General features: G+C 42.9%; 1 long non-coding RNA gene across 4 annotated transcripts; it reads left to right on the top strand.

Annotated features, from left to right (window-relative positions):
* Positions 1-5,118: 5,118 nt before the first annotated feature.
* LOC147027543 (uncharacterized) lies at positions 5,119-13,814 on the top strand. 4 transcript variants are annotated; one of them, XR_015057103.1, is made up of 5 exons: positions 5,119-5,325; positions 8,638-8,743; positions 10,425-10,534; positions 10,638-10,771; positions 11,270-13,814. It is a non-coding gene; the product is annotated as an uncharacterized LOC147027543 (long non-coding RNA). The 4 variants fall into 4 exon arrangements; XR_015057101.1 differs by lacking the exon at positions 11,270-13,814 and adding an exon at positions 11,125-11,263; XR_015057102.1 differs by lacking the exon at positions 11,270-13,814 and adding an exon at positions 11,023-11,132.
* The last annotated feature ends 6,652 nt before the right edge of the window (positions 13,815-20,466 follow it).

The raw sequence follows: 20,466 nt of genomic DNA on the forward strand, positions 1-20,466 counted from the left end.
GCCTTGGCTCCTTGGCCAAAGGCAATCCACATGTTCTCAAGACCTAGTTCCTGTAAGGATGGCAGTACAGATATTGCTATGACTAGTACGTCTGTGTCATGAGCCTTCATGATAATGGACTTGCTACCATCCGTCGTTGCATCCTTAGCGTGTACAAATATTCGAGTGTCAGCTTCTTCATGACAACATGGAGACACAGCATCCAGTGACTTCTTTGTGTTGCTAATGGCATCTTCTCCTTTTGTGACAATGACTGTGCTTGTCTGTGCTACACACATCTTTTCCGCAAGGAAGTGAAACAGCTCAGTCTTGTTGCTGTCATCTCGAAGAAAGCTTCTCCAGTTACTTGGGGTCTTACTGGTTCCTGTCACTCTTCTTCTGATTCCTTGCCCCCTTTTCGACCTTGCCTCGGACTTCAGACTTGACTTCTTGTACACATCAAACACTACGTCCACCCTCTCGTACCTGGCACCATAGGATTCCACCTTTGGGATGATGTCTTCTTTAGCAGAGTCATCAAATATCTTTGAAGTGCGTGGAGGTAGGGCATTGATAAGTGCTGAGCCATCAATGATGACTGCATCTCCCCTTGGTTCTCTGTCTGGGATGTTCACTTGTGCTTCAAGAATTTCAGCCAGCTGTGACTTCAAATTTTTTTGAATTTTTATTTTTATTTTAAATTTTTCAAAATTTGGATTTTCAAATGGCAAATCGGGCAGATTTGATCAGAAAGCCCTGCAGAACAGAAATTTCAAATTTGATGCTTGTATCATAATTTGCACTATTTTCTACTATCTACTCCACTGTTTGTAAAGAGTATTGCACATCAAATCAAAATAATTATGGATGGGAGAGTGGTCCAGGTGGGAGTGGAGTCCATGAGCCCTACAACAGAGATTTTCCATGGCGAACAACTTGTCCTGGACTGGTCACGGGTCACCAACAAAAGTGTCACAGGAGTGCAAATGAAATGTAACCATTGTATCTTCTTGGATCAAAACAGCGCAACAAGCCTAAATTGGTGGAGGACTTCGACGTATTAAATTGGCTCGATGGTGACACAAAAATCAAAGATGCTGTGGTCACTTGACCAGTGTTGTGGCTGCCACGAATCGTGTTCCCAATGGAGTTTGTTGAAATTCCACACCTATGGAGGGATTGAATATAAAGACTGATGGTGCGGAGAATTGTAGTACTTGTTCATATTTTATAATATGAAACAAAAGTGGTCAGAAAGGTTTAAAAAATAAATTCGTGAGTTTTATCAACTTTGAAAAGTGTTCAGGAGATGGATGAGGTTTACGAGCTAAAGATAAATTGGAATCGAGTGGAAAGTAATTACAAACAGTGAGAAGCTAATGGGTGATTAAAGACTTAAACCCTTAAATACTTCCTTGACTACAACTTACAATAATTACAAAGCAATGGTACATTGCCAAATGACATTAATGACATTGTATCTGGATGTGTTGGTTCGAGTTGGACAGAATGGATTTAGTACAAGTGTATATCATAAAGTTGATAATTTCAGTTTCTCTGTGGTATTGTCCACCTTTCCAGGCAGCAATGTACCAATTAAAATGGGTTCCAATGTCTTTTCATCTCAGATACTTCGATTTGCAAGAATTTGTTCAGTAAAGGATGATTTTGTGGAACGTGCTGAGAAGGTTTTTTTTGTCCATCATGTTAAACAGAGGATATTTGGCTGATTGTTTGATCAGATCTTGTGAGAATGTCATTAGACTCCATTGTCACCTCTATTTCAGTTTGGTTGGTTTTTATGTAAACAAGTTCCGATTGCATTGCATTTGATGTCATAATCATGAATTAATTATTTTAGTGATGTAAATTATTTAATTAATATAATGGATTAAACATTATAGATATATATATATATATATATATATATATATATATATATATATATATATATATATATATATAAATATTTTATATATTTATAAATAAATATTATGTATTTATAAATGGTATGAAATCATGAAGGCATTCAGATAAAAATAAAATAAATAAATATTATTTTCAAATGCATTAAAAGAATTTATTGGTGCTTGCTAAGATATGCAGTGCAACTTGTTAAAATTGGTTATTGATGACAGTTTGAATACTTGAATGACAGTTTGAGTCTATGGTTTGATGGAGGTGCTGTGTAATGGACATGTCCTCAAGGTAGTGTTTATCACTTAACTTATTATCATAAAGTGATGTATGATTAAAGTTATTCAAATGTAGTTATACTTTATATAAAAGTGATAATTAAATAACTTTGAATTAGGACATTGCATTGCTGTGTTGACTGACTGTCTGCACACAACTTTGAGGTTCTGGGTCCATTGATGTTGAGTAATCTACTGATGTGGACCTGTGACTGTAGTTGTGGATCCGCTGTTTGGAGAGGTTCTAGGCTGAAAAGATCGAAACCTCGATGAAAAACGGTTCCCAGCTGATGATCCGGGCAGTTTGGAATTCAGTAAATTGCTGATAAGTGAAGGTTATAACTTCAAATAAAATAGTTTTTGTAAGTACTTACCAATACATAATATGCCTGTGCGTGTGTGTGTGTGTGTGTGTGTGTGTGTGTGTGTGTGTGTGTGTGTGTGTGTGTGTGTGTGTGTGTGTGTGTGTGTGTGTGTGTGTGTGTGTGTGTGTGTGTGTGTGTGTGTGTTGTTACGTCTGGCTTCCTTCTTGGGACTACGGTGCAGTAATTGGTCATTATTACCTCCGCCACCAAAGATGACGGAGGTTATGTTTTCACCCCTTTCCGTCAGTTTGTCTATCCGTTTGTCTGTTTGTATACAAGATATCTCAAAAAGTTGTGGACATGTTCGGTGTGTGATAAGGATGAACTGATTAGATTTTGGTGAAAATCCTGATCTGATAATTACATCCGCCACCGATGGTGAAGGCGGTTATGTTTTCACCCCTTTCTGTCTGTTTGTCTGTCCATTTGTCTGTTTGTGCACAGGATATCTCAAAAAGTTGTGGACATGTTCGGTGTGTGACAAGCAGAAACTGATTTGATTTTGGTGAAAATCCGGATCCGGACCTACTACTCGAATTTTTAAAGTGATTCTTCACCATTTAGAGATCGGCCAAAATCGAAATATAGCACGATATCTCAAAGAGTTTTGGACGGATTCGGACGAAACTTGGTGGACAGGTTGGATGCGTGACAAGGAAGAATTGATTCGATTTAGGTGAAGATCCGAATCCGGATCTGGATACTATAATTATTTGATTTTTAAAGTGATTCTTCACCATTGAGTGATAGGGCCAAAATCGACATAGTACTGTATAGCATGATATTTCAAAAATGTATTGGGCCCAATAGGTTCTCGTGGATCAGGCATTACATGGCGGAGGTATGCGCTCTACCGAGTGCCCTTTAGTGGGGCAACTTAGCATAACAATTGTGCATTTTGTGAGGAAAGCACCAAATGTGGCACACTAGTAGCCTATGATATTATGAACAGATTTGGATATTGGGCCATCTCAATTTTTTGATGGCAGTGGAAAATGGCTGCCACAGCCATCAGCAGCTGAATTTGCGTTGGCCCAATATCCAAATATGTTCATAATATGATAGGCTACTCGTGTGCCAAATTTGGTACTTTCCTCACAAAATGCACAATTGTTATGCTATATTTCGCTAAGTTGCCCCACTACTTCTAGTTTTGATTATGAATAAGAGAAAGTGATTCCTTCAGTCTTGTACTCCAACCTTCAATAAGCTACAGAGGTACAGATGCAAAGGAAGCCCAATTACCACCGAGCTGTCCAGATTGGATTTGATTGATGTCAAGAAGATCCATACGTTCTCAGAGTAACTGTTTTTTGTATACATTGTCGAGGATCGTATAAGAGCTAACACACAGCTCATATAACAACATATACCAATCCTAATAAAAGACTTTGTTTCCACAGCATGAAGCCGAGAAAGGTGTGAGGCAGGAGCACCAGCCTGGATGGGAGAGCAGTACTCCATCAGGCTGCAGATGAAAGCGTTGTATGTGGTCAGGAGCTCAGGTGTGCCAAGGAAGGACTTTGTACGATGGAGGATGCCCAGACTGCAACTGGCTTTGGAGGCCAGCTTGGAAATGTGGCTTTCCCAGGAAAGATCATGGTAGATAGTGAGGCGTAAAAGCTTGAATGACAGAGTTTCTTCAAGAAGATTGTTGAGAAAGTACATTGGGGGGGGGGGGGGAGATTTTAGAAGGTCCTTCCGAAGGGACATAGTGAGAGTGTGAGATTTCTCAGGATTGAAAGACATGTTCCAAGTGTGTGACCAGCTTGTGATTTTATACAGGTTTGCAAAGAGTGAAGAGGCTGCTGCCTGCTGATGTGAGGGATGAGAAATGGTACAGCAGAGGGTGGAGTCATCAGCATTGAGATAAAGAGGATTTTCCAGAGAGTCGGAGAAATTGTGGAAGTCATTCCGATCACGTCACTGGAAGTGTGTTAAAAAGGCTGCCTCAGTCGGTTTTTGGAAAAAATCACGTAAATTCCTTCAAAACTCTTCTTCTTCAAACCCACCAGTCAGTATGCTTCCAAATTTGGGATACAACATTTGGACGGTGTCCTGATGTTATATTGCGGACACCATGCTGATCACGTGACCGGAAGTGTGTCAAAATAACCGTCGTGTAAATTCCGTCAAAACTCTTCTTCTCCAGAGCCATCAGTCAGAATGTTACTAAATTTGGGGTACAACATTCGGCCAGGGTAAGGATTTTACCTGCGGAGGTCATGCCAATCTCGTGACCAGAAGTGTGCCAAAACGGCCGACTTCGTCATTTTGGGGGGAAATCACATAAATTCCTTCAAAAACCTTCTTCTCCATACCCACCAGTCAAAATGCCAAATTTTGGTTGCAACATTAGGCCAGGGCCTAGATAAGCGACTGAGCCACTGGTCCTATTTTATCTGTTATGTGTGTACATAAAATGCACCAGAATAGTTGCTTATAGGTGTGCAAACATGCTCCACAGGTGTATACTATATATTATATATATATATATATATATATATATATATATATATATATATATATATATATATATATATATATATATATATGTGTCACATCATGATGAGGGCAAATACCCCTGAAATCTGGAGAGGCGGTTCCATTTGATATTTAATGAATGTTGACCATAAATCATTGTCTTTGACAGAGTCACCAGGCCGAGGCCTTCAGATTGGAGGTGATACTTTGGTGCAGGAAATGAAGATTGGAGGAATGCTCGTCATGCTCCACCTATTTTTTTATTCATCCACCGAACGCACCACGTGCCTTCTTGTTGAATGGTTTGCATTGGCGGGGGTAATCGTCTGGGTGGCAGATAGATGGTTGTTGTTTTCGGATTATGTGGCTTTTCCATGTGAGACAGAATCTGTAGCGATGCTCACCATTACAGTAAGGAGGGGCATCTAATGTTAAAACGACGAATGTTGTCTTTATTGGTGTGCCATCCTGATGTGGGCAAGTAAGCCTGAATTCCGGATAGGTGGTTGACTGATGTTGACCATATAGTCTTTGTCAGTTTGATAGTTTCTGAGCCGATGCCTCTGAGTTGGAGGTGACACTTTGGTGTAGGATGATGATGATGATGTCCAATGGAGATTGGGATAGTGCTCATCACACTCCACATGTTTAGAATTGCAGACATGTGTGGCAGACAGATGGATGTTCTTTGCGGATTATGTGGGTTTACTGTCTGAGACATAATCTGTTGCGATATTCACCATAACAGTTAGGATGTGTGTCTGATATATATATATATATATATATATATATATATATATATATATATATATATATATATATATATATATATATATATATATATATTTTTTTTTTTTTTGTATAAAAATGTATATATATGTTTTTGTATAAAAATGTGTATATATGTTTTTGTATAAAAATGTGTATATATGTTTTTGTATAAAAATGTGTATATATATGTTTTATATATAAACACACCGTGCGTAGTGGCCTGCGCCTGTCATCCGGCTATTCGGAGGCTTGGGTTGGAGGATCGCTTGAGGATGGGTGCTCTGCGCTGGGCCGCACTATGAGAGGGTGTGGGGCAGCCCGGAATCATGGCGAAACACAATCATTTATCCCTGTGTCATAAGAAGCGACCAGGGTTGCGTCAGGAAGGGCATCCGGCGTAAAACCTATGCTAAATCAGTATGCGGATCATAACAGATGATCCGCTGTGGTGACCCCTAACGCGAGCAGCCGAAAGACGAACAACAACATATATATTATGTACACACATACTTACAGCTTCCCTGTCAATCCAGATAACTCCTGAAATCAAAAGTATTACCAGGCTGCAAGGATAATTCCTCCACATCCTCCAGAGGTCCCTCCTCTGCAATGTCTGTTTGGGTCGTGGCGGCGTCTTGCTAGCACACACCTCTGGATAACTCCATTCTAGACCCATTGAGTCGCATAATGACCATGTCCATTTCCACTGCAGGATCATTGTGTCCAACGACACATAACCTTATCAATTGGAATGTCTGTGCTGGGTTATTGTTGTCCGCGGCTGATATGGGACAGATCCTATTGTCTGGCCGAGCTGTCAGAGTCCAGTGTCACCTGTCCCTTAGTGGTTCATTACCACACCAATCTCTATCGCAAACAGATTCCCTTTTGGCTGCCACACGGCACCACCATGAGCAAGCAAGATGAGCCAAAGACCAAATCAAGTTCAACAGGTATATTTGAGTGTTGTGGAAAAGCATGTATTTACAACAGCAATCACATTCAATAATAAAAGCTGTAGCCCCAGTCTTACCCACAACCAATTACACGCCCCATGGAATAGATCATTGGTCCTTATTTAACTGTCTTTGTATGGCTCAGACACACACGACTGCAGACAGGGTATCATGACAAGACAGTGGGGCTTGGTAGCTCAAACCATTGTCTGGTTGGAAGAGCAATGGCAGCAAAATGTCTGGACCGGTGATCCACGCTCAATCGCCAAGGAGGAGTCGGAATGCGCTCTGATGCATATCCACGATCTCATCTACACATCAGGATTCTTTCCCATTCTGCTCTTCCTCGAGCAATTGTTACTCGTTTTTGTGGTTTTTCCCTCCTTTCTTTCATGTATGTGTCCATCACACCGTACTGTCTTGGGGGGAGGGGGGGGTGTGTTAAAATTAAATTTTACGTAGTTTTTGGAGTCGAGCAGAAAATAAATAAAGTTCTATTGGATAAAGGTTTATGGTCAAGGTGACAACGACCAGTGACAACATGACATATACCAGTGAAAGTTTGACGAAACGTCGCTTTTTAGGCCATAACTGAAAAATCGTTGAATTAATCACGCCTCAACCTGTCTACACAAAATTTTGAACTTCAGCTGTGATCTTGACCTTTGGTCTTTTGCGAGAACTGCTATCACACCCATTTCAAGATACATGTCTGTCTCCATATGTCTTTTTACCTGTGATTGAGCATTACATAAATTACATGCTTAATTAATAGATGCAACACCTCAGAGCAGGGGAATGTGCTCTTATTCACACACCTCGAGTGATTTTTACTCCGAGCACACAAAATAAGCAAAGAGCGGGGTTAAACAATTGGTTCACTTTGTCTGTCTGTCTGGCAAAGTGTTCTGTGGACTCTCCAATTGTTGTTGCTGTACAAGTGGAATTCAAATCCCTCTTGGTTGTCCACTCGAGTGTTCTCAACTTGCCGAGCTTGCCACACCAAAACCTTTTGTTTAGATAATCATGACCTAACTTTGAAGATTTTTTGGGACAATAAACATGGGATTTTTTTTTTACAATTTGTGCAATTAACTTCACACTTCCTTTTTTTTTTTTAAAACTGAGCCCACATTTCTAGAATGAACACCTGAGGCGTGTTAAAGCCTCCGTAAGCATGTTCTGGTGATCGAGGTCATAAAAGACTGCAGTTTTCAATTAGCCTCCGTTCACATGATATCACAGGAGTCGTGCAAAGCCCCAGACTCGTGACAACATGTTGGCATTGTCACGAGAATGGCGTTGGATATTTTATTCTGCTTTGCTCAGTGGCACCACACGCACAGCTTTCCACCTGAGACGTGAAACACTTCATCTTCCTCTGATGGATTATAAGACCTTTAGACGATTTACACAAGTTACCATTACAAACATGAAATCCTTTGCTGCTCAGTCATGCAAGGTGTTATGGTATTGCACTTTTCACTGTCATCCCGAGATTTCTAAACACTTCATTTTCGTCTGATGGATAGTAATATCCTTAGCAGATTTACACACACTGACACATCCACATAAAATCCTCTTCTGCTCCCTTGTAAAAGGTTGCGATCGGCATGAAGGTTACCAACACTGTGGGATTTATTCGAAATAGTGTCCTTCTGCATATTATCTGCCTATGAGACAGAACATTGTCCCATCATGTTAGTTGTCAAAACGTTCTTTAACTTTTAGTCACCAGACATCAGCAAGGTTTCGTGCCAGAGCCATCCACTGTTGTAATCCATCATCTTAGGGTTATTATCTTACTCTCTTCCCCATCTTTTTCAAAGACCTTCATGACATATTTTCCATGATTTTAATCTCCAAAAGTCCCATCTTCTCTTGCAGGAAGCTGTGAACCTCCACCACCAGAAAAAAGCTGAACCTTCCAGAAAATCTGATGAGCCACTTTCCTGCCTGCCGCTGAGCGTGGCTGGTGGGTTGGACGCGGCTGGTATGTCTTGAAAACCCATGTGGGTAGAAACTTGTATTAAACGTCGTCACTGAATCTTTAGCATTAATTTTGAGACGTTAAAAAACAAGTTTCCCATAAAAAAAAAATTTCACCTTGAAATGCATCATTACATTGGGAGAACATTTTCTTTTTTTCTGCCATTTTATTTTATTTTTTCATTTTCTCATCTCATACTTTTGTGGAACTTTGAGTTTGTACAACTCAAATAGAATCTCTCAACTTCAGGTCGAGCGAGGGTCCACTGGGATGCTTACAAGCAGAGAAACGTGTCACTGGGGCAGGCTGGTCTATGATACACTAAACCCATTGATGAAATCCAGAATTTAGTGAGGTTACCAGTGAAAAGGCCTACTCTAGTGAGAAATGCCATAATAGTACACAAATAGAAACAACTGAAAACTCCAATTTTAACATACAATGGAATAACATACAGCTATAAACGGTTATCTTGGTGTTTCACAGGCAGGACATCAATGTGCATGTGCTGTCTCTCGGATGGACGTTAAATTGGGCGTCCCGTCTGCCGGCATCAATTGGTGGACGTTAAAGATCACATTGTGTGCTCCTTGAAGAGTAGGCAAGCTTTCGCCAGCACCCTGAACATCCCTGCTCTAATATACAAGGGGAACTGCATCAGCGGCACACCTGTACACCCAGCAAATGATGCCACGAGAAGCCATGTGCTTAATACAAAAAGAAGAGAGAGAGAAAAAAATCAAAACTGCTAGTCGTTATCCACCTTTTATATGGGAAGTGAAAGAGAAGGACAGAATGCATCATCATTCGGCATGACCGTCTGAAACGAGGGAAGGGAATAAGGGTCAACCACAACGATTGGACTAGCAAGCACATATAGACCAGACCAGTTGGGGCAGGAGCCTGGTGTTGGCTTAGTGGTTATAGGGTGGTGGCTTGGGATCCTAGGGTCCTGAGTTCAAGCCCTGTTGGCCGCCGAATTAATACACCAGGAGGTTGACTCAGCCTGTCATCCTTCCGAGGTCGGCAAAATGAGTACCAGTGTACTCCATCAGCGGCATCGCCGCGTCCCAACCAATGATGCAAGCAGCAGCCACAGGCTGCATTCGATAGAGAGAGTTGGGGCAGGAAGATTATCCAACCCCAAAGGTGAACAGGCATGTCAAGCAGGTAGATGATTATAGGGACAATGCAATCATGATGTGACAATTCTCCTGCGACTAACCGGACTCCCCCTGATGATTAAAATCCAAATGTTTAACATCGCTGCCGCAAGATGGATTTGAATCCACAACCTCTGGGAAATCAGTTTATTATCTTCACCAATAGGCCACCACTGTACGAGCATATCAAAGCATCTTAAATTTACACAATTATGACATTTAATCATCGGTCAGGATAAACCCTTATCCACTGTTATGTTCTGTATCATGTGTAGTGGAAGTTGTTCTCCTTCTTTTTTTTTTTCTCACACTTGACGAATGATGCGTTTGCCAAAATTGACTCTTGCAATACAATTCCGTCATTCATTCCCTTGTGGTGAATTTAATTTTCATCAGGAAACTTATAATGTTCAACAGTACATTCATACAAAAGAGTTGAATTCCCGAAAAGTCAGGCTGCAGAAATTGCTTTTGGTGCTCACATATAATTTAATCTCCTCCGGTCTTTGTCCCTGACCCAGCAAGGCCACTGATGGACAACACCAAGAGGGCTAGTAAAGAAAAGAATGATGTGGGAGGGCGTGCAATCTGGCAGATTGATGGAGCCAACGAAGGATAGTCCACATTGCAAGTAAAGGAACTCATTCCATACAGATTGATCTGAAACTTTCTCTGCAGACATTTGTTTTCATAAGGATGGCCAAGAGTGCTTTTTTTATTTCCTTTCTGCTCAGGTTACCGTGGCAATGTCTACCCGCAGAAGGCCTGGGAACAATGATTTAAGTTCGAGATAAAGGTCACGAAGATCCTGCTCAACGCACTGGGGCTGATCAGAAGTAAAGGGCACTCTTACAAATGGCTTTCACGGGTAAGAGTTTACTGCTCACCAGAAAAGATCTGTCGTTTGGATAATAACATTTCACAGTTCGGTGAAGACTTTCAACGCAAGTAAATAAGAAGAGTGGCTACCTATTCAAAGGAGCGGAATGTTACATTGAACTAGATTCAAATAAAATTGTTATAGCACACATTTTGTTGTTATTTTTGGCAAGTTTTGCTGAATGCCTTGTAATGAATGCTATTGTGTTGAAAAAGCTTTTTTTTTTTTTAATCTCCAAGGGCTGGCATGATAGATTAGAGGTGTGAGCATTCTCCTGTGAGCTGTCAAGCGTGGGTTTGAATCTCGATGCAGCAATAAACCGTCATCCTGGTGTTTCTCAGGTGGCCTGGGCGATGCATCGATGTGTGTGCTCCTCCGTCCCTCACAAGGACATTAAGCTGGAAGACTCTTCTAACAATGCTGATTGTTGGTGGTTGACGTTAAAGGTCCTACGGTGTCCTGTTATTTATTTGTTTGTTTCCACAGTTGAGGCTTGCGGAAGAGCGAGTACACTGAATGGGTCAGGATGTAACAGGACGCAAAAGGAACAGTACAGAGACGGGAAACACCAACTGCAGAGGAGAAAGCCAAGATGGAGGGAGACTTGGACAAACAAAGCGTGTGGGAAGGAATGAGGGGCAGGAGAGGATGCATGGGTTGGACAATATGGATACAGAAACAAACTCCAAGGAAGGAAAAGTGGAAGGAAGAGGGATTTGGCTGGGGGTAATGAGTGGAGGAAAGATTATGATTTAGGATTGGGGATGATCTGAGATGGTGGTGAATGGCTATCTTGAAGACCTGGAGGGAAGATTGATATTGAAGAGAATGTGGAAGTTGATTTCCGCAGATGGGGGAAAAAAAAATAGGAACGAATGAGTGGAGGCGAGTAGTGATCCTTGATTTAGGTAGTTTCACCAGAAGGGAGTTGCAAAGAGTCGGTGAGTTATCGCTGACACCCGGAGCAAAATACAAATTCCTGCAATCTTATTGGGGGTATCTTTTGTGGTCTGCTAACCCATGAAATGACTTTCGTGCGAAGAGAACAACAAGAAGAAGCCTGTGGAGTTGAGCGAGGAATTCCACCCAATCCCATTCCATCCTCCCCCACTTTTAGTCGTGCACTTGGCAGCACTCATCGCCGTGTATTGCAGCACTTGCCAGCGTGCCCTGATGAAGAAGGCTACAGAAGAGATAATCTGACAATCTCTATATTGGGACCATCGCTCAGAGTCACACTGTAATAAGCGAAAGAATCACTCAGCAATTTTCACTCCACTTTTGCATCTCAATCCCTCAATTCCCTTTCACCTCACCTGAACCATACCTTCCTGTGCATTTCCCACGCCATTGCCCATACATTTTATGATGTCCCTCATAACTCTACTTCAATAAGTTATGGATATTGGTCTCAGTAAGATGTCCACTGGGCTATGTAATTTGATCAATTATTTCACCATACAAAACTTATTTCATTTTCCATCGGAGTTCAGAGGGATCTTTACTATAATTCATGGACCGGTGTGTGTGTGTGTGTGTGTGTGTGTGTGTGTGTGTGTGTGTGTGTGTGTGTGTGTGTGTGTGTGTGTGTGTGTGTGTGTGTGTGTGTGTGTGTGTGTGTGTATGGTGTTTGTGGGTTTGTTTGTCGTGCTCCTCCTACAGTTCTGGGCGAATTTCATCCAGACTTGCGACAGAGGATCAGCATGACCCCAATTAATATATTGGGGGTGTTTTTACCCTCGCCAGAGGAGGGGGTATTGCGGTTGGGTTTGTCTGTCTGTCTGTTTGTTTGTTTGTCCGCACAGAACATTCATGTTTTTCTCTGCAATCGCTTGTTGGATTGAGACGAAGTTTTCACCATTGCTTTGACTATTCATGAAGAACGTTGTAATCATAAGTTTGACGTCATAGGTCACGTGGTGTGGCAGCCATGTTGGAAAAATGGAAAAAAAAAACTTTGGACCTCTGTTTCTCTGAAACGGCACCAAGGAAAAAATTGAAACTTGACGCACGGCAAGTACTCACGGGGATAAAGTGATTTTGATGAAGTCATAGGTGCCTTCATTATGACGTAATAATTGCATTTGTAGAACACTACATCTGAACAGTGTGAACATTTTTGAGGGTCATCGAAGGATAAAATCGTCCACAGAAAAAATAATTGATGATGTCATTGGTCACATGATTTGGCAGCCATTTTGTTGTTTTTATAAAAAAAAAAAAAACTTCAAAAATCTTCTCTGAAGTGGCTGAATAGATCGAGACAAAACTTTACACATATGACGACCTACACATGTGGAACAAAAGGTTCACACATATGACATCATAGATCACATGGTTTGGCAGCCATATTGGATTTACCCTAAAACCTATAACAAAATATTCTCCAGAACGGCTGGACAAATCGAGGGGAAACTTCACACAAACGTTCCCCAAGCCATGGATGTACAAGTTTGTTAAGGAATAATTGATAGGTCACATGGTTTGGCAGCCAAATTGGATTGAAGAAAAATATAAAATATTGTTTTCTCTGGAACCGCTTAATCAATCAACATGAAACGTCACATTTATGATTATTTTTTTTGTCGACATTGTCAAGGCTCGTATGAGAGCTAACACACAATGTACAGCAAGGGGGACATGAGACAAGAGGGGCGGGAGAGGGAAGGACAAAACAGTGAGGAACAGAGACATTAGGAGATCTGTGGAAGGGAGAGGGATGGGGCGGGGAACATGGGGTATACAAGATGGACATTACAGGGACTTTCAGGAAGGAAAGCAGGGAATTTCAAGGAGGTGGGTTTGGGGTGGATTAACGGGGGTAGAAAAGATAGAGGTTTTTGATGGACGAAGAGAAGAGGATGTGGTGAACGGCTGTTTTGAAGGACTGGAGGGAAGAATTGGATTGAAGAGAGTGCAGGAGTTTATTCCAAAGGCGGAAAAAAGGAGGAATAAAAGAGTGAAGGAGAGCAGTGATTCGTGATTTTGGTAGTTTTAACAGAAGCGGGTTGCTGCCGGACATTGAGCACTCTGCGGGCGGGGGGGGGGGGACATTTCACAGACAGAGCAGGGGGGGTGAGACTGGAGAGGAGATGGTAGAAGACAGAAAGACCACCGACCTGCCTGCAGTGAGGGAGTGAGAGGCCCAAAGACTCAGCCTCATCGCGGGGATACCATTGATACTAAATGCCTTGGTTTCCACGGAGTGAAGCCGAGAGAGGTGAGAAGCAGGAGCACCAGCCCAGATGGGAGAGCAGTACTCCGTCAGGGTGCAGACGAAAGCTTTGTATGTGGTCAGGAGCTCAGGTGGGCGGAAGAAGGACTTTGCACGACGTAGGATTCCCAATCGGTGACTGGCTTTGGAGGCCAGGTTGGAAATGTGGCTTTCCTAGGAAACGTCCTGGCAAACAGTGAGACTCTAACGCTTGAATAAAAAGACTTCTTACAGTGGATTGTTGAGAAAGTAGATTGGGGGGCTTTCCAAATGGTCCTTTCGGAGAAACATTGTGTGAGTGTGAGATTTGTCAGGATTGAAAGACTTGTTGATTGAAAGATTGAAATCTTATTTGAAACTCAGGAGGTAGTACGATAAGGAGGATAGGTAAGGTAGGATGGATTGATGGTGGGATGGTTCGCTTCCCACAGTCCCTCGTGATTTATTTTGTGATGTTAATTCGGTGTGAGTCTATAAGCATTAAGGTTGGAGCTGCTGCCTCTGTAGTGAACTTTGCAGGAGCTGTGGTTTATGGATTTTTATGTTTGTAGGGGGGGGGGGGGGAATATTACATTTGAAAGTTAGAAATGTATCGCTTCGTATGGTCCGTGTTTGGGTAGTAAGCCATGTCGATGTAATAAGCAGAGAAATGGCAGCTTAAGGATTGTCCTGTTTAAATGTGCATCATACGGAGGGTGATGCGTGGTAAAAAGTAATTTGGGTTTGAGGTGTAGGAATTTGTACGTGCAACCTTCTGTGACACCTGGTCCGGTGTTCGGTTAGTCAGCCATCTGGATGTAATGAACAGGGAAATGTTTGCCTCAGGATTGTCTTGTATAAATGCGCATCAAATGGAAGGTGATGCATGGTTATAATTAATTAGGGTTTATGATTAAGGAACTTGTAAATGCAACCTTCTGTGACACCCTGGGTGGGGTGTCAGGGTGGGGCCTTGGCAACATTTAGGAAGGCAAAAATGGTGAGTGGACGTAGCCTGGCGAAAAAGAGAGGAGGAGAGGCTTTGAAAGGGATGGCATTGTCGAGAGAGTGAGAGGAGGACTTTCAACGCCTCCTGAGGGAGGAGTTTTTGTGTTGTCTCCGGGTTCTTTGGGGCTTGCGAGAGTTTGGTTGGGCGCTGGGAGGGTGAGTTTTTGGCACTCCTCAGAGGAACGGTTCACATGCTCCTGTTCCTGTCTTGTTCTGTTTGTCGCCTGTTTCCTCCGGCCCATGTCGCTGCTTGTCATCCTGCTCGGATTGCTTCTCTGTCGTCTGCTCCCCGTTTTGCTGTGCCTGCTGCCTGTTCGTGTCCTGCTTCGTGACTTCTTCGTGACTGCTCACCAGATTCGTCAGCACACCAAGAGAACTGAGGCCCAACCCGGTTCTCATTACCCCTTCCCTTCTGTGAACAAGTCTGGTGTGAAGTGCCTTCGATTTTATTCTCTTATATACAATTATTTATTCAATCCCCATTTCACCGTCCCCCCTCCCAATTTTGCTGTCGTATCCCTCCATCAGGTTCAATCTTCCCATGACATCTGTGTTGTGAATAAACCTGCAAGATCAGATTAAGGTTCTCGTGTGCTTTTAGCATTCCCACTTATGCAAAGCCACCATTATTCAAATGCAGTCCAAGGGAGTTGAAAGCTTTTTGGTCCATCCCTTTAGTGGCCAATGATAATCAGACCTGAACAGGACAACATATACATATATACATTTATATATTTATATATATATGTATACAAACATTTTTTTCGTACAACAAAATTTAAATATGCATTTCAATAAAATAGACATTATCAAAGCTTTACGACTTGCACTCCTCAAGATAAATCCGCAAGCAGATGAGGAAGAAACAGCAAGCTCTCGTTTATAAAGTTACAATGTAATGTCCTCAATGTTGATTGTTTGAGAGAAAGAAAGGACGGGATTACCTGATTGGTGGAACCATTGGGCATCATGATTAACCAATAGGCAGAAATGAACCATCATGAATAATGATAATGCGGAGATGAACAATGAAAGTACCGGCAGAAAACATAATGCTCATTAGCTGAGGGGTAGTTGGAGGGGGGAGGGTTTCCTGATGACTCAAAGTTGACTGTGGTAGAGTGTCACACAGTCAAGCCATCATAGTCAGAAGAGATAAAAAGCTCAGACAAATTATTTCTGTCTGCAAAGAATGGGATTGGTTGAGCTGAAGAATGTGTCCTCTGCCACATTCATCAGGGTAACCAATCCCGTTGGTTGCCCAATGGTGAGTTCCAAGACGTCCATCGGCAACATCAAGGATGATGCGCTTGAAGGCATTCCATAACTCTTCAGGATTTCCCAAAGCACCCAGAACCCCCAAATCCCCACTCAGCATGTTCGCAAACTCCTCAGCTATCCTCTCATCCTTGAGCTTGCCAACATCTAACCTCGGCTGGGATGGTACCATTCTCCCAGATTTAAGCTGAAACTTCCGAGTTGCCACAACAAGCCTGTGGGTGGAATTGAGAAACTGAGCATTCCGGTAGACCTTGCAGTTCTGGATCATCCTCCAGCGACCATCATTCGAGCACATGGTCAATCTCCTTTGCCACACCGCCAGCGTTGGAATACCAAGTCCAGCGATGAGCCTGTGGGCGCTGAAACCACGAACCAGCCAAACTAAGTCCATGACTTCTTGCAAAGTCAAGGAATTTAGTGCTATTCTGGTTCACAGTTCCAGACCCATGGGGACCAACACATGTCTCATCACCATCCCTGTCAGTTCCAGTTCATGCATTGAAATTACCCAAGACTATAAGAGTATCTCACCTGGGGCACTGATGAACCACAGACTCGAGCGTGGCACAGAATTCCTCCTTCACGATGGGATCACTCACCTCATTTGGAGCATATTCAGAGACCAGGGAAACGACACCCAAGGCGTGATGAATCCTTCATCTCATAATGCGCTCGTTGACCAGTGTTTCCTCAATTATCTTTGGAGTCAGCTTATTGAACACAGCTACAGCAACTCCTTGGGCATGGCAACCATCAGAGTGACCAGACCAATGGTAGGTCTAATCACCTGCCATGATCTCTCCACTATCCGGTATCCGAACCTCAGAGAGTGCTGCAATACTGATGTCCAAATGCTTGAGCTCAGATGATAACAGAGATAGGTGATCATTCTCTCTTAGGGATAGGACATTCCAGGCACCCACCTGAAGGGGCCGTCTCAAGTTAACCCAAGGAGACCGCCATCTGGTGGATGACACCTCAGCACCACCCCGACACTCACCACTGCATTCTGACCTCGGAAGGCTACCCCGTAGTTTTCCTCCTGTCGTCAAAGAGTGGGGTCTCAAAGGCTTTGCCCCAATCCTGTCTTTAGCTGCTATATTCATAGATTGGTTCCATTATTATCTTGCCAAAACGAAGTTTTTGCAAGATATGTTAGTCAGCTTGTATGTTTTTTTTTTGTTTTTTTTTGTTTTTTTTTGTTTTTTTGTTTGTTTGTTTGTTTGTCTGTAATCACGTATAAAAAATTCTGCAGAGCACAGTTATCATTGGAAATTTTTGTAACTTCGCATATCAGAGGCCTATAGAGGTCCCTTTCAGTGCACAAAATTTTGAAGGTCAAAGTCAAAAGTCAAGGTCACTTTGTCGCAAATCAGGGGAGTCAACGAAACCCTTATTTTTTGAGTAATTTTGATCGGATCGTCTTCAAACTTCATGGGAATATAGTTCATGGTCTGGCGCTCAGCTGATTAATTTTTGGTGGCGATTGGCCTTGACCTTCATGGTTAGCACCTGAGGTCAAACATTTATCCTCAAGGTCAAATTTTCAAGTTTTAGGAACCATATCGTGTAGTACCTCAAATTGAATACCTCGATGAGTGCTTTCTAGATATGTCAAGCTTGAGACATTATGACGTCATTTGGTGACGTTATGAGGCAAACATATTTTAATGGTTACTCTGTAGAACAATTCTCATCGGAATCTCTCGTCGGCAGATATTCCTCAAGGAGTCACTCCTGGTGGATAGAAGCTCTGTTCACCTCAGTGTGACCTTAAAGAAGTCACACGTGGTCACCTTTTGGCACGATACGGGTCACCCTGCGGGTGACATTGTTATCTTGCCAAAACGAAGTTTTTGCAAGATATGTTAGTCATTTTTATTGTTTTTTGCTGAAGTGGAGAGGTACCTGGCAGAAAATAACCTTAAAAATCAAGAGAAAAAAAATCAAGGTCTTCCTGCTGGTGGACAATGCCCCAGACCACCCCAAGGAGCTGAAGGTAGTCCATCTCAATGTTGAGGTCATCTTCCTGCCACCCAACTCCATCTCCCTAATCCAACCACTCGACCGAGAGGTAATTGTCATTTTCAAAACTTTTTTATACCCGTCGCACCTTTCTTTGCATCTTGGAGGCTATGGACACTGACCCTGAACTTAGTGTCAGGAAATGAAAGGACTTCAACATAGCCCACTGCATCAGCACCATCAATGACTCTCTGGACGAAGTTAAAGTCGCCACCATCAATGCTTGCTGACAAAATCTATGGCCACAGGCAACAGCAGATAACATCGAGGAGAAGCAGAAAATTGCTGGATTGGCATGCGAGATGTGAGGGGAAGGCTTTGATGACATGGAGCCTGAATAATTGGAGGAGCTCATCGCCACACATGAGGAAGAACTGACTGAGTAGAACTTGAAGGGCATCATCAACATCGCTGTGGAGGAGGAGGAGGAGGAGGAGGAGGAGTAGGAAGAGGCGGACAGTGAAGAGGAGGCAAGAAGTGGAGAGGTCCAAGCTAACCATCAAGTATCTGGCTGAGGTGCTGAGGGATATGAGGGCAGTCACTGACAAGTTGCAAGATGCAACACAGTGATGGAGTGATACCTCCAATTCAATAGGGGGCTGGATATTGTTTTGCTGCCGTACAAAGAGATGAACAGAAACCTGCAGCACGCAGCAAAACAGTGATCGATCACCCATTGTTTTTTCGTTCTGGTCCCTCCACCAACAACACTGAATGGAGGACATTACAGAGCCTAGGAGTCAGAACATATTGGTCTGTAGCTCTTAGCACAAGTATGCACTGGGGTCCGTTCAAGATTGTCTGGGTAGCCCTGGTGCTCCACTAAAAATGACCCTCAATTGGAGCCCAGCGCATGTTGATGGGCAGAGAGGGCTCCCAAAAACTCATGCCCCATGTTAATCTCAGAGCTCTGTTGTATGGCCGAGGTGGGAATGAATGAGGTCATTTTCGGCTTCAGAGTCTGGTGGGGCAGGGCTACTTCTCGGGGAGGTATCTGCACTCCAATAGGAGCACTCAGATACACCCACAGGGCATTTTGATCCGATTTTGGCTCCTCCATCACCCAGTCTCTATAAAATAGGTGCAAAAGAACCGAGAGAGTCAGTCACTGAGCCATCGCAAAGGAGTCACCAAGTCATTCCCAAGGAGTCGCTGAGTCATTGCCGAACAGTTGCTGGGTCATCGCAGAGTCATCGCCAAGTCATCAGCATTCTGGTTCAGCTTCGTTCCACAGCCAATCTTCAGTCTGCTCAGTCTCCGTTAGCATTTACATTCACATACTTTCTCACATGCAACAATAAGCTATCATCTCACATGTTCTGTCTCTTCCATCTTGTCTCGTCTTCCGTGGATTCACAAGTACTAAAAGAGCAACTACAGACACACACTCCTTCATTCTTCCTCTTCTGTATTATATTTGCACCTCATTTACACCTCATTTGCACCTCCTACTCACCCACCATAAACACCCTCAGTTATCTTCCCTCCTCCCCCCCCACCCCCACCTCCTAAGCGGCTGGAAAGCATAGGCCCGTCGGCTGCACCAGGTATTGAAAGAGATCGTAAACACCTCATCTGCCTCTCTTCTTTCTTACTCTCTAATTTCCTCAGATGTGTTTCTGATGGTGCCTGTATTCTTTGCATAAGTGTAATATGTGTAAGTTATTTGTATCAGTTGAGCTCTGCTTTGTGTCTTCTCTGTTGTAAATTGAATTTATTTTGCCGTTCCTCATCAATCCTTGCTTTTCCCTGCTGTACACCTTGCTAAATAAAACCTTGTATTATTGTGCCACATGACTATTTCATGCCCTTGCTTTATGAACAAATTGCCATCATTATAAATGTACTCAGCTTGTTCTGTACTTTCCTCCATTGGTCCAGCATTGTCCACATGTTAGTTTATCTGGTAAGTTCTACCCCATTAATTGGCTCTTATTAGCCAGTGCATACTTGGCGGCTCCGCTCAGCTGCTGCACCTGATACGGTAAGTTCCACGCAAGTACGCATCAAGGGCAAGTGACCCCCCTTGGTACAGCCATCCACAGGTAAGGTATCATGCATAGTGTAACCCTGCCAAGAATGGCAGTACCAATCGGCGTTCGTTGTTGCTTAGCAATCCATTGGCACGCAGAGTTATCTGTGCCTGGCAGCCCAAGGACTGGGAGTTTGGGAGGGA

Source organism: Eptatretus burgeri, chromosome 4, assembly GCF_056783735.1.
Source record: "Eptatretus burgeri isolate ZD-2024b chromosome 4, Ebu_testis_v1, whole genome shotgun sequence".
NCBI lineage: Eukaryota > Metazoa > Chordata > Myxini > Myxiniformes > Myxinidae > Eptatretus > Eptatretus burgeri.